The 12,593-nt window shown below is 39.7% G+C and overlaps 1 long non-coding RNA gene across 1 annotated transcript; it reads left to right on the forward strand.

Moving 5' to 3' along the window:
• Positions 1 to 1,103: 1,103 nt before the first annotated feature.
• Positions 1,104 to 8,259, forward strand: LOC147378452 (uncharacterized). The gene is made up of 2 exons (XR_015152531.1): positions 1,104 to 4,845; positions 7,575 to 8,259. It is a non-coding gene; the product is annotated as an uncharacterized LOC147378452 (long non-coding RNA).
• Positions 8,260 to 12,593: the final 4,334 nt, after the last annotated feature.

The following is a 12,593-nucleotide window of genomic DNA, read 5'->3' on the forward strand; positions in this document are numbered from 1 at the left end:
TCTGTTTGCAAAATGGGAATAGATACCCAGGTTAGGCTGATAGAGGACTCAATATTCTGTTGCTAAGGATCTTAGCCTATTCATGGTTTGCTATTTTTAGATTGTGCAAGAATGAATCAGAGACCTATGATTAATTATTAATGATTGTGAAATAACACTGTTGGATGACAGGAAGTAGAAAGTTTTAATAACACCTGCTTTGAGGATTACTTTTAACAAACACATAAAAGGGATTTTTGAAGTTATAGTTTGCCTCTTTGGAACATTGCTTGTTTTGAAATATTTTTTTTCCTAAGTGTCTGTGGTTTAGTCCTATCTTGAAAAGACCTTGGCAATGAGAAGCTCTGAAAAGATTAATTATAGCTCTTTACTTATTAGCATGCAAACTAAATTCTTAAAATTGGTGAATGTCTGACAGACTGTCAGATTAAAAGAAAACTGTTTTTTCACTTTGGCTTTCAGTGTCTATAGTAATTAGTGATATTGATCATTTAGTAAGCCAAGGCTCTGTGCTCTCTGGGTTAGCCTGATAAGAAAACTCAAGGGTAGAGAAGTTAATACTTGGTCAGAGTCATACTGGTAGTAAGGGACGGATTTGTTGTGAGCAGTCTGACTCGAAAGCCTACACTTTAATATAGATTTATTTTTTGTTTCATGTTGAAGACCCCTCATATATCTCTAATAAAGAACATGATCAGATTATATCTTGTATGAATTTTATTCTTTCATATCTTACTACAGCCATTCATTTGTTTAATAAATACTGAGCACACACTAGGCTAGTAATTGATATGCTTGAGTATTTATTCACTAATGGCTTAAATGTATCATTTTACTTAACCCTTGCAGCAACCTCAGGCCCTAGTTTGGAGATTTACTGGGTACCAGATGTTTCTGGCACCCCACTCCAGCACTCTTGCCTGGAAAATCCCATGGATGAAGGAGCCTGGTGGGCTGCAGTCCATGGGGTCGCTAAGAGTCGGACACGACTGAGCGACTTCACTTTCACTTTTCACTTTCATGAATTGGAGAAGGAAATGGCAACCCACTCCAGTGTTCTTGCCTGGAGAATCCCAGGGATGGAGGAGCCTGGTGGGCTGCTGTCTATGGGGTCGCACAGAGTCGGACACTACTGAAGTGACTCAGCAGCAGCAGCAGCAGATGTTGCTGACACAGGCATTGAGGATAAATGATGAGGAGACAAAATATTCTTGTTTTCTTGGATCTTATCCTAGTGAGTAGAGACTGACAATAAAAAAAAAATAAGTGATAATATGAAGCTCATCTAAAATGATCATCCTACGATCAAACTCCAATCAGGGAAGGGAGTTGGAGAGTCAGGGTCATGTGTTCTTACTTCAATAGGGTGATGAGAGAAGGTCTCACCAAAGAGATGACATTTGAGCAAGAACTTAAAGAGATGGAAGAGCAAATGAAGTCCACATCTTACTACATTTAACTTTAAGAATTTCACAGTTGAGGACATGTACCAGATAACTTTCTTTTACTCACTTGCCCAGGATCCACTCTCTGCCCTTCTATACCCTTCTTTTTGTCATGGGAGGACAGGCTGTGTGAACCACATCAGGAGGCAATTTTGCACTTTGGCTTACAGGTCAGTTCAGCTGATGAGAACTTCTAGCATGAGATCAGAGAGGAAAAGAGAGTGAGGTCAGGGTATTTATTCCCTATCTGTCTCCAAATGGAGACTTGGATAATATGGGGCATCAGAGAATCATTAGCCCTATTTTAGCAAGTGAAAATGTAATACTATAAGATGAAATAATTTGATCTAGGTATAACCCGGATGGTGCAATTAAGTTAAAAATGCAACTTGCTTCAAGTACCTAAACTTTTGCTTACTGAAATTAGCCTATGGAAGGGTATAGTTCTCTTTAGAGACCCCCTTTACACACTGATGGCATTTATTGACCCTGTAGCCAAAAGAACATATGTGCACATGCACACACACACAGTTGCTTGCAGTTTCAATGGGTTAACAAACTTGCTGAAGCTCTTCTGCTACTGAGTTGTGGGTTCCAGAATAGGACCCTTGGCTCTGTGGAAATGAGAGCTGCCTCCTGCCTTCAAGTGACTTGTTGCATGGAATGTCTCAGCAGCTACCATGTAACTGCTTAGTTTTGTGGTTTCAGTGAGAAAAGCATTAGTTGCTCAGTTATGTCCGATCCTTTTGCAACTCCACAGACTGTAGCCCACCAGGCTCCTCTGTCCATGGAATTCTCCAGGCAAGAATACTGGAGTGGGTTGCCATTCCCTTCTCCGGGGATCTTCCCAATACAGGGATCAAACCTGGGTCTTCTGCATTGCAGGCAGATTCTTTACCATCCGAGTCACCAGGGAAGCCCCTGTTTCAGTGAAAAAGGTAAAATAAATATTCTCCACTGTATTTGGAGACTAAACTAAGCTTTAATTGCTTTTCATGTCTAGTCATACAAGTAAGCCATGCACTGTCGGGAAACATTTTCAAAATTAATACTTTCTATAGATTGCATATCTTTATTAGGAACTACAATATTTTATTCAAAGGTACAATGTGTCTGGAAATGATTTAAAATAACTTAAAGTATTATTCTGATATACTATCCTCATAAAAAAATATAAAACAGTTGAAATCATCCTTTCCTCTAGGATGACCCAAGTTCTTTGAGGGCATGGGCCCTTCTTTGTCTCTGAATTCCCCACAACATAGGAACCCATAAAATATTGATAGCTATAAAATATTTCCATTAAAAAAATCACATTTATATTAATTGGTGATAAATTGATATGAACAGTTCACTTTCCTATATTCAATAACATCTAAACGAGGTATTTAATTCAGGGTAAGGATAGTGAAAGAATTTGTGGAGATGGAGTGAACTCACACTTTTAAGGCTTTGGGTATTTTCTATACAAGTTAGCAGGCACATATGCACACACACACATGCGTGTACATGCACACTATAAAAAATAAAAAAACTATGACTCTTTGCATGAAAATCTTCAACAGTGTTTATAATTCAATAAGTTGGTGGTAATTTTTTGTAGCTTCTGTAGGAAACAAGTACATGTACCTAAAAATAAACCATGAAAAAACTTATCTGAACCATTTAGAGTAAGACCAATATAGTCACATAATTCTACATTTGCTTTTTCACTTTTCTAAAGCCGTGTGTAGAATAGACACAGAAGAAGGAAAATAAAAAGTTTGTGGTTGTCTCATGAGCCCACAATCCCTCTGACCTCTGGTTCCTTCATCACATCGCCTTCTTTGAGTCTGAACCTCCTGGCTCACTTTTATAAGGGCCCCTGTAGTTATAATGATCCACTAGGATAATCCAGGATAATCTCTTCACCTCAAAATATTTAGTTTAATCACACCTGCAAAGTCTCCTGTATCATGTAGGGTAACACAGTCACATATTCCAGGAATTAGGGCGTGGCCATCTTTGGGAAGCTATTGCTATGCCAACCATACTATGATAATGAACTTCTTCCTTCAAGTGCTGCTGCTCTTTGAGCTGGGAAGTAGCTACCTTGGCCCAGAGTTTTAATTTCTAACCACAGAATTACAAATCTCAGTCTTTGCTTCAATATTTATTAATGAATAGGGTTTAGTTCTTTTTATTTATTCATGAGTTCAAGCCTTCATTTAATCAATAAACTCTTAGCTATTTATTTTGTTGACAGTGCGCTTCTTTCCAAGAAATTCTGTAAAATGTTAACTGATTATTTTGCACAGATACAAAATGCTGCAAGTTGCAGAGGTGAACTAATTGTTATTGTTATTAGAATTGTTATTTGCTGTCTGATGATGAGGTGTTGGTTTTTTTTTTTTTTTTTTATGGAAAGAGTTTAATGCTTAGAGTCTGATATAAAAGCAGATTTCCCTTTTAGGTAGTACTGTGAAAATATCCATGAAACCATCAACAAACATTGCCTCTCAGCAAGCAATTCAGGAGTATTAATGATTCCACTGTTTTATGTCCAATATTCTCAAGGTAGCAGTAGATTTCCCTAAGAAAGATGATGTGGCTTACAGAAAAAAATAATAGCATCAGCACCCTTCCAAGTGCAAAGGACTATAATTTTTAAGAACCATCCCACTGTAGTTGTTGTTTTTGTTCAGTCACTAAGTCATGTTTGACTCTTTGTGACTATATGGACTACAGCACACCAGGCTCCCGTGTCCTTCCCTATCTCCCAGAGTTTTCTCAGATTAATGTCCATTGAATCAGTGATGCTATCTAACCATATCATCCTCTGCTGTCCACTTCTCCTTTTGCCTTCAATCTTTCCCAGGACCAGGGTCTTTTCCAATGAGTCAGCTCTTTGCATCAGTTGGCCAAAGTATTGGAGTTTCAGCATCAGTCCCTCCAATGAATATTCAGAGTTGATTTCTTTAGGATTGACTGATTTGATCTTGCTGTCCAAGGAACTCTCAAGAGTCTTCTACAGCACCACAGTTCGAAAGCATCAATTCTTTGGCACTCGGCCTTCTTTATTGTCCAACTCTCCCAGCCACAGATGACTACTGGAGAAACCATAGCTTTAACTTTACAAACTTTTATCGGCGAAGTGATGTCTCTGCTTTTTAATAGACCGTCTGCTGCTGCTGCTGCTAAGTTGCTTCAGTCGTGTCCAACTCTGCACGACCCCATAGACGGCAGCCCACCAGGCTCCCCCGTCCCTGGGATTCTCCAAGCAAGAACACTGGAGTGGGTTGCCATTTCCTTCTCCAGTGCATGAAAGTGAAAAGTGAAAGTGAAGTTGCTCAGTCGTGTCCAACTCAGCGACCCCATGGACTGCAGCCTACCAGGCTCCTCTATCCATGGGATTTTTCAGGTAAGAGTACTGGAGTGGGTCGCCATTGCCTTCTCCAATACACTGTCTGGCGATCTCTAAATCATAAAATGCCTAATCACCCAGAATCAGCCTCTTTCTCAAAAAGAGGTTCATGGAATTTTGTAACTAGAAGAAAAACAAGAGATTATTTAGTCTAATTTTTTGTACAAATGAGAAGTCTGAGACCCAGAGGGGAAGTAATTTACCCAAAGTCAAACAATTAATCAGAGCTACACTAGTATTAGACTCAGTTTAATTTCTTTGACTTTTTTTTTGTGCATATTTCCATTAAGAAATATGTTTTGAATGTTCCCTAAAAATATGGCTGTGAGTTTTAGCACAATGCTGCAACAGAAGTGACTACTTGAAGACCCCTTGTCTTGTTCTTCTTTTTCTTTTTTTATGACTATTGCAAAATATTGCTTACATCTGTGTGTGTGCATGTTATGCAAATCATACCTGCTGGTTTCTCTTAGTTGCAATGACTAATAGAAATATGGTGCCTGCCTTTAGAGTCATTGGGTAAAGTCTTGAGTTCAATTGAAATCTAAGTGAGTACATGGAAGAACCAAATGGGTGTTGCTGGGCTTCCTTATGAGTCATCAGTGTAAATTATGGAGGAAGTAAGAAATAAACCTTGACAGTTGATGATATGTCATGACTTAAGTAGCAGCAGCTCAGGGAAGCCAGGATGTGTAAAGAAAAGAGCCTGACTAGACAGGGACAGAGGAGTGAAGAGATTTGGTTAATGTACAGCTGAGAGAAAGGCAAAGTCCCCATTCTGACCTGATTCTAATTTCGAGTATCCTGCACCTCTTCCTCAGTATCCTTCTCTGTAGTCACTGAAGATGTTTAAGTGGAGAAGTGATGTTATTGAAGCAGTTCTTTATGACATGTAATTTGCCAAACTGTGCTGAGTGTTGTGGAAAAGAGTGTGTCCAGATGCACGGGGACCAGTTTGGAGGGTAACAAAAGTGTCTAAACACAAAGTATGAAGGCCAGTGGGAACTCCAATCACAGAATCCATGAGGCGCCCAGGGTCCACCTCCCTCCTCTCCTACAATAGGGGACCTCTTCCTCCTCTCATCAAAGGCCAGTCTCTCCTGTATTGTCAATGCTATTCTTTCCCATTTCCTCAAGAACTTTTCCTTTTATATCTTTTTTCTATCCTACTTCCCCCCTCCTTATTGGTCTTTCATTTTAACATTGTCAAATCTCTTTCATCTTAAAAGTGAAATTTCTTCTCAACTCTAGCCCTGCTAAAAGGCTAGAGATTTTTGTTTCCTAATGAACTTTTTTGATGTCTCAAAGAACTGTCAAGATGCACTGCTTACATATGCTCAATTACATAAAATCACACAATGACTTTGCATTTGCTAGCTTTTTCATAAATTAACAAATAAGTCCCATCAGTTTTGATTCCCACCGCCTCCATACAACTCTTCTTGCTAAGGTCACCAGTACTCTCCTGAAGCTACAACCCAGGCACACTATTTTCTATCCTGACTTGCATGCCCTCTGAACAGCTTTTGCATGGTTGACTGCTCATCCCATCTGGAAATAATTTCTTCTTCTGGTTTCTGTAACACTGAATTCTCCTCATTTTCCTCATTCTTGAGTCCTAGTTCTTCTTTCCTTGGTACTCTACTCTGATTCCCCATGGAATCACATTCTTTCTAACCACTTCTATTATCATCCATACAGCAATAGGTCACTAATTTATACCTCCAGCCAGGATCCTTTCTTTGGACTCTGAGACATGTATATCCATTTGCTTAAGCAACAAATCCACTTCAGTGTCTCAGAGGACCTCAAACACCTGTTTCCCCAATAGAACTCACACTGCTGCTGCTGCTGCTGCTGCTAAGTCGCTTCAGTCGTGTCTGACTCTGTGCGACCCCATAGACGGCAGCCCACTAGGCTCTGCCATACCTGGGATTCTCCAGGCAAGAACACGGGAATGGGTTGCCATTTCTTTCTCCAGTGCACGAAAGTGAAAAGTGAAAGTGAAGTCGCTCAGTCGTGTCCGAGTCTTAGCGACCCCATGGACTGCAGCCTACCAGGAGCCTCCATCCATGGGATTCACCAGGCAAGAGTACTGGAGTGGGGTGCCATTGCCTTCTCCCAGAACTCACACTATTTACCTGAAAATCTCTTTCTCCCAACGATTTCAGTCAACTGAGCCACCATATCTTGCCTGGAGAATCCCAGGGACGGGGGAGCCTGGTGGGCTGCCGTCTATGGGGTCACACAGAGTCGGACATGACTGAAGTGACTTAGCAGCAGCAGCAGAGCCACCATAACCTACTGTATCATGTTAGAAACCTGGGTAATCATAGATGTTTCTTGACACTTTCCCTCCTCTATTCTGTGGCATCTAATCAGTTACTCCATCTAGCTGATTCTGCTTCCTAAATATCTTAAATATTTCTTCCTAAATATCTTGCCCCCTTACTCCATTTCTGATGCTGCCACTTTAGTTTAATAAACTTTCATAAGTCACTTGAGCCATTGTAATCACCTCCTTATGATTTGCTCACTAAAAAACCTCTCTTCCACCTCTGATTCATTTTCACATAATGGCTGGAATGTTACCGTAAAAACCTGTGACAGCCACTGGTAATGATGAGAATTTTGATATAAGGTAATTTGTGATTGGTTACTATTCCCCATCCTTCCTCCCATTCTCAAACAGAGGTGAGGTAAAGTTCTCATTTTTTATTGGAAAGGTCCAAAGGAGCTGGCATCATCAACTCAATGGACATGACTGTGCGCAAATTCCAGAAGACCGTGAAGGACAGAGAAACCCGGCGTGCTGCAGTCCGTGCAGTCACAAAGAGCCGGACATGACTTAGGGACTGAAGAGCAACAGAAGGAGCTAGCGGGGCCCACGGAGGAAACTTCAGAAACGCCTATCTTGGGATGTGGATAAGGAACTTCCACTCCCCCAGTTTTCGCAAGTCCAGTTTCCCTACATGAAATCCTCAAAACAAAAGGTTTCTGATGTTGCTGCTATTGTCTTAGAAATCCTTTCCGTAGTACTCAGCATCATCCTGACCATCCTGACCAGCATTTCACCTTGCATGGACAACCGCCATTAGATGGTGCCAAACAGAGGCTGGGATGAGACCCCACCAGCTTGGGGGAGTTTGGACAGCTCTTCTGACTCCCACAACTGACAGCCTACTGTCCCAGTGGTTCCTCCAGGTGACTCCATTAACCTAACCTTAACAAATGTTATGTTGGTTTAATGTCTGTTTTCCATGTTTAATGGCCATGGAAAATCCAGGACCACACTTAGTAGAAAAGCTTTAGTGAATTTTTAAAAACTGAAATCAGAATGTGTCACACTTCCCTTGTTAAAAATTTCCCACAGATTCTCCCTGGCCCCCGAGAATAAAATCTCTATAATCACATGGGTTCTAATGCTTGACTTCAATTGCCATTACTTTTGGGGAATGGGCAGTGGGCATGAATATGGAATCCACTTGCCTATAAGACTAGTGAATGATGGGGCCTGGGGCTTCTGAAACTGTATTTCCTGTCTAAAGGTATTCAGAGTCAGTTAAATATAAAACCTAGTAAATTAGAAATATGCCAGAGGGGAAAAGCAATTTGACTACCACTCCACTATGGTCATGTCTGCACCATCCTGCCCATTTGCAGGTTCATGAAGATGTCAAGCTCCCTCCTACCTCAGAGTTTAAGAACAGACCATTCCCTCTGCCTGGAATGCTTTCCTCCTTCCTTCTACCTGATTAATGATTTCTTGCCTTATATATATTACTTAGAAATCACTTCATTGTGGGAATCTGTCCCTTTTGTACTCCCAACTTAAATTAGATTTCATCTCCCTGTTCTAGCATACTTATCCTCTTAGAATTTTTTTTAAAATTATGATTATCTAATATCTATCTTTTCCTCCCCATCCAGCCACCCATCTATCCACTGAATCATCCTTTCTATAAATCCTTCCTAAACATCTCCTTTTCACCAGGAATCTTCGATTTGTTGTAAGCAAACCTATGGCAGGATTTCTAGCATTGAGTGGTTGGAAAATGAATACAGACTAAGTAGACAAGGGGATTGAAAAAAAAAAAAAAGCCTAGAAAAATGACAAGAATGCCCTCAAGTAAAATATAGGACAATTAGGATAGAATCAGATTTTAAGGCAAGAGGAACTGTCCTTTTATTTCAAAACTGTGATGAAACCTTCAAGGATTAGTGTCTAGTATACAAGAGAATCTGCAGGACTAGTTGAGAATCATCTGCAGAAGTATCATATATGAATGAAGCTCTGAGAATACTGACAGTTTCTGAGGTATAGAATGGAAATAAAGAAGAAAGAATGGCATATTTGAAGGACATCCCAAGAAAGTTAGCTCAAGAAGAATTTTTCACATTTTCTACATAATACAAGGTAGTAAAAATCACTTTTTCCTAAAAAAGAGAATACCTCAAGTAAAATAAGAAGGTTAAAGTCCCTAATGTATACCATTCCACTAGCAAAGAATGATATAATACTTCTGAAGTGGAAAAAAAAAAAAAAACCCAGTATGGTTTAATTCTTGTTTGGGCAATAATTGTTCTGTAGTTGTAAAAGTTGGAGCCTTAATTAGCCAATTAAATCTTGCTTTCCTTATCCTATTATCTAAACATATATTTTGAGATGTTGAAAAAACTCTCCTTTATTTGAAACAAGCTCTGAAAATATTATTCGATAGAAACCCATTTGCACAGTGATTGAGTCACAACAAATCCAGATTCCCGGAATCTGTGAGAAAGACATGCGCTTGTCATGTCATCCCTGCTTGAGGACCCGGCAGGTTTCTCGACCAGGTTTTCTGTGTTGCTACGCTACGGTTAGTCACATGAGGGCAGCAGAGAGGCAGGTAGATACCCGCCCTGAAGAGCAAATCTGAGAAACCTGAGGCTCTAATTTTGGGCGTAGTGTTTTCAGAAACATCCTTTCGAAAATTAAATCGCATATTTTATCTTTTTAAACAATCGTGGTCAATCGGTTTGCTTACTTTTATTTTTTAAAAGAAAAGGGGGACCTGCATCTAGGAATAGGTGAATGCTTGTGAATAGACATTTGCAATCACTGAACAGAATGTACTTCCTGATCTTTCTTGTGTAGTTAAATCTAGGACAAAATATTTACTTAGTAAGTACTCAATTATACTGTCTTATATCAGAATGAATAATTATTTTGATCTAGCACAGTCTAAACCCCATCTCCTGTTTGGAGATATATGGAGGAACATTTTAATGAAATGTAGTTTATATGAAAGATTGCTGAAATGTGCCAGGCTTTGTATTAGCTTTGTGAACTGTATCTGGCTGTATGCTAGGTTTCCACAGAAAGTTATTGGGTCAGTTTGACTCATAACTGAAACTTAATGAATGCTGAACTATAAAGATAGAGGTTAACCTATTCCACCTACCTCAGGATTTCTATGTCTTGAGAATCTCTCTGTTATCATAGCCAGATGCCTTTTCCCCACCTCCATCCCACCTCAGTTTCTAGCCCCTCCATTCTGTTACCTAATTGAATTCTCCAGGCTCCTCAAGTCACAGCAGAGGTGTTTTCTCCAGGCAGCCAGCTCCACTGCTTTCCAATCTCCTTGGCTATTGTGTGTCTCTCCCATTTCCTCCCATGGAGTCCTGTAAGCCCCTCTGGGAACTATGCCTTGTTCCTAATTTTATCTCCAGCACCTAGCATTGTGTACTTAGTAGGAGCCAACTTAAAAAAAAAAAACAAAAACTTAAGAATCTTTATCAAGTCTTTTCAAGGAAACATAAATGAAGGGTAAGAGTAGCAGAGGACTCTATACTGTGAAGAAATGGTTAAAAGAGGTTTTGTTACCCTGCCTATTGTAGGGTGGGGATGGGGAATGTAACATTTGAGGCCAAAGCAAAGATGGTGGAGATCAATTTTTTTCAGCAAACATTTGACAGTTGGATATGATTGGCTAGACCCAAGGCCTACAACTAGTCCTGTATGAGTCATATGACCCAGTGCTGATGAGAGCTGGGGCTAAAAAGAAAGAAAAGCATGTTTGTGAAAATGCTTTGTGTCGTGCTAAGCACCTAGGAGAGCGAGCACTGTCATCTGTTTAAAACAAAAGCAGCAGCTTAGACCTTGTAGTGATCTTAGCAAAACACTTTTCCCTTCCCTTAGCTTTCTGGTTGTTAAGGTGGTTCTCTCAAGGGCATCAGCTTGTGCTAGAGGTCACTGCGGTGTGATGAGGAGAGAGAGAGAGAAAGAGAGCTCTTTCTGGAGCAGACTCAGCTTGCCTTCTTAGCATCTTGTTGCTAGGCAACGGCTCCGCCAGTGAAATCTCATCTCCCTCTTCAAAGATGGAGTGAGGTCTTGTTGAGGGAAATGCAGTTTGTATAAATTGGACCATATGCAAACAGTATTTTGCTCTAATCCTCAAAATTGCCTTATTCTATAAGGAAGACAAATAATTCCTGCTTAAAATCCTGTTACTTAGCAACCAGATATTATAACTCTTCTCTCTTTGTTGCAAAGCAATATACTTCCTTTTTAATCTTATTGATTTATTTTTACCTTTCCACCCATATGCCTTTCCAAATTGATTTAATGAGATTCAGCAGGGCATTGTTTTGTGGTAGTATTTCCCTAGACTGCTGAATTAATTTCCATTTGAAAAATTACTTCAGATCTGCTGCTTCTAGCCAGCACCTAGCATATTGTTTTTAGTGCATATTACACTGTGATAAGATATAATGGGTTGTCAATTTGAAGAGCCAATATTTAAAGAATTGGGTTTTTAAGAGGAAGTGTAAATAAGTTAGTGTTATTTGTAAATATCTAAAAAACCTACACGTGGCTTACTAGACTCTAAAATTTCAAAAATCAATATGGAATAATTGCTTGCTGAGAATTGTGAAATATCCATCAGACCCTAAGAGCCTTTTGTATTAAACTTTCAATATTTCAAATTGTAGGTCAATTTAGAGAGCAAAATTTGCAATTTGCTTTTATTTCCATCTCAAGATAATGTTACAAACTTTTGGAAGCTAGTGGCCAAACTGACAGAGCCACATAATTTTTTTTTAAATTCTGGAAGACTTTTGAGTTTATAAATAGAGATATTTTAACTTAAAAGCAAGGTGTTTTAAAATTCTTTTCTAATAATTATTGTGTGAATTAAAAAGAAAGGGTTTATTGCAAGAAAGCCACGTGAGGAGGTTGAGAATATGTCTCAAATCCGCCTCCTGTAAGGTGCAGGGCTTGGGATATTTACACAAAGAACAGGGTGGCTTGGGGAGTGGGGAAAGATGACTAGAGATAAAAGGTGAGGTAGTGCTCGCTCTGTGCAGGTGCAGCTAGGCTACATGCTTCTCCATGGGAAGCGTGTTCAGAACATAGTTGCATTAGTATGTTATAAGGGTGGAGCTTTTGGCCCTCTCATATCAAAAGGCCACTTATCAGATACTTGTGCAAACCTAGTTGAAGGGTCAGTGGTCCCAACCAGTCTCAACTGGTTTGAGCTCAAACTGGACAACAACTGACTCCAAATTCCTAAAAAAAACTTGAGCAAACATCTTAAGACACTTGGGTCAGAGACACTACTTTAAGGGGCAGTAAAGGGGTCTTTTTAGGTTTTCTGGTGCTTGGGGAATATGCAAGTTTTCATCTAAACAATTAAAGTGAGCTGAACAGTGAAGGCAGGTTACAGTGTATTGTTTCTTGTTGTTGTTAGGTTGCTCAGTCG

Source organism: Bos grunniens, chromosome 2 (assembly GCF_055505025.1).
Source record: "Bos grunniens cultivar Pamir isolate PY7600 chromosome 2, Bosgru_T2T1.0, whole genome shotgun sequence".
In the NCBI taxonomy this organism is placed as follows: Eukaryota; Metazoa; Chordata; class Mammalia; order Artiodactyla; family Bovidae; genus Bos; species Bos grunniens.